Source organism: Giraffa tippelskirchi, chromosome 6 (genome assembly GCF_054371585.1).
Source record: "Giraffa tippelskirchi isolate mGirTip1 chromosome 6, T2T-mGirTip1v1.2.pri, whole genome shotgun sequence".
Taxonomy (NCBI): Eukaryota; Metazoa; Chordata; class Mammalia; order Artiodactyla; family Giraffidae; genus Giraffa; species Giraffa tippelskirchi.
The window spans coordinates 59459622-59461976 of NC_137280.1; the positions used below are offsets into that span (position 1 = coordinate 59459622).

General features: G+C 35.5%; 1 pseudogene; it reads right to left on the minus strand.

The window, feature by feature from the left end:
• Positions 1 to 1214: 1214 nt before the first annotated feature.
• On the minus strand, positions 1215 to 1466 carry LOC145509069 (small ribosomal subunit protein eS27 pseudogene; annotated as a pseudogene).
• Positions 1467 to 2355: the final 889 nt, after the last annotated feature.

The window sequence follows — 2355 nt, forward strand, 5'->3', positions numbered from 1 at the left end:
CAGATATACTCATTTTTTGTTGTTTTTTTTTTTTCCTTTTTGGTGTGTGGCTTGAAATATAAATTTTTTGGTTAATTGACATATAAATTTTTCAGTTAATTGAAACATAAATTTTTTGTCTTACTTACATTTCCTGCTTATTGCAATCAAAGTATTGTGTGTAATATATATATGTCATTATTGATTCATACACCCCTCCACCCCCGGTTAGGTATTGTTATTATTATTATTTTACAAATATGAAAATCAAGGCCCAGGAAGTTGATATCACTGTCCCAAAGTTGCACAATTAGCCAATAAGGAGCAGATGTTGGATGACAGATTTTCTTACTTCCAAATCATTAGCTAGATGCTGTAACACTCAGCATGCAGCCTGGGGTGGTGCAATCCATGAGTTCCCAAAGAGTCAGACATAATTTAGTGACTGAATAATAACAGATAACATTCAGAGAAAAACCTGCATTAATTAAAAATAATTCAATTGTTTATCAGTATCTACAATATCCTGACATGAAACACAATAGTGATTTATTTATCGATTTTTGGCTTTACTGGGCCTTCATTGCTGTGTGCAGGCTTTTTCTAGTTGCAGTGAGCAGGGGCTGCTCTCTAGTTGTGGTGCATGGGCTTCTCACTGCAGTAGCTTCTCTTATTGAGAGGCATGGCTATAGGGAGGATGGGCTTAGTAGCTGTGGCATGCAGACTTAGTTGCCTCAAGGCATGTGAGATCTTCCAGGACCAGGGATTGAACCTGTGTCCTTTACATTGGCAGACAGATTCTTAACCATTGGACCAGCAGGGAAGTCTACACAATAGAGCTTTCACACATATGACAATATGTATATCTTAGCTCATGATTATTTGCTTTATTTCATATAGTTTATCCAGGACTTTTGCTTACTCATTTTTTTACTCAAAATGGTAAGTATAAATATAATGTCCAGGGAATGGAATAAAATTTTAAATTTTTGAAGAAATATTTTTAACCATGTATGTAATACCATATTGGATTTGGGACAGAGAAATAAAAATCTGACTGAAATATATCCTTTTTCATTATTATACAAATCTGAAAGGCTTGGAAAATTGATGGTTTTCTACCGATCCTAATGATGTAGTTAGTCAGAAATATATGTTTTCGAACATGGTGTTTTTCTTTAATCCAAAACATGGTTATTGGGGTGGTTTCCCATTCATCTTGATGCAGGATACTTTTAGTGCTGCTTCTGTCTGAAGGAGCATCTTTCTGTAAGCCTTGCTTTTCCTCCTGTAGGCTGGCAGAGAACGGTACAGCAGCCAACAAACTAAACTACTGTTTGTGCATGGCTAAAGACGGTGGTGATTTTATAGCATCTTGGGCATTTTACATCCAAGAAATAGGAATTTGGGCTCTGTACCAGGTGCTTCTTCTTGTGTTTCCTCTTCTCTTCTGGAGAGGGATGAAGAAGATCCTTTGTGAGAGGCATGTTGTCATGAGGAGGTCGTCACTGCCAGAGAAGGCCTCACATGCTTTATCATCTAAGACAACCTGCCTAATGGATTTTTTATTCCTTTACTATATGATATGTACAAATAAATTTTTTAACTTATAGAATGAAAAAGTAAGAGACATTCTCAGTTTTATGATGAACTCACACAAACAGAATAAGGGTTGTTTGTATATTTCTTCTATCTGTATCATTTATTAAAGTTTACCTGAAAGCCCTATGAATAGTCCAAGATCCAGTCTAATTCCACTGCCTCTGAAATGTCCTCTCAAAGATCTCAGGTATTAGGTTTCAAGAGTTAGGGATATTTGGAGTTATAAAAGCTCAAAGAAAATTATTGTTTATGAGAAAATATGGAGTGAGAAAATTCTAGTCCATTTCTGATCTTATTGACTTGCCTTATAATTGATATTTCTCACATTTATTCAAACTGGTCTTCCCCAGTGGCTCAGTAGTAAAGAATCTACCTGTGATGCAGGAGATTTGGGTTTAACCCCAATTGAGCACTTAATACATGCCAAGCATTCTGCTAAACAGTAGTGGTGCAATAGTGATATAGGTAATGACAGGACAGGAGTGACATACATTAATGTGAAAAGGTACATTTTTTTTTAAATTTAAGGAATCTTCCATATACATTTCTATTTATGCAGAGATGCATAGTCATACAATTTAATGGTGTCACATTTTGTCCTCTGAAGTGGCCTTTTGGTTACATGAATGAATGAAGATATGTACTAAGCTCCTAGCAAAGCTGTAAAGGAACATTTGCTCATTGGTCATAGGATTAGTAAGAAATTGTTTCTATGATTTAATGTTAGGGAAACTTCTCATGATGGATGGGTTTCCCTGATTAAAAAGACACTGT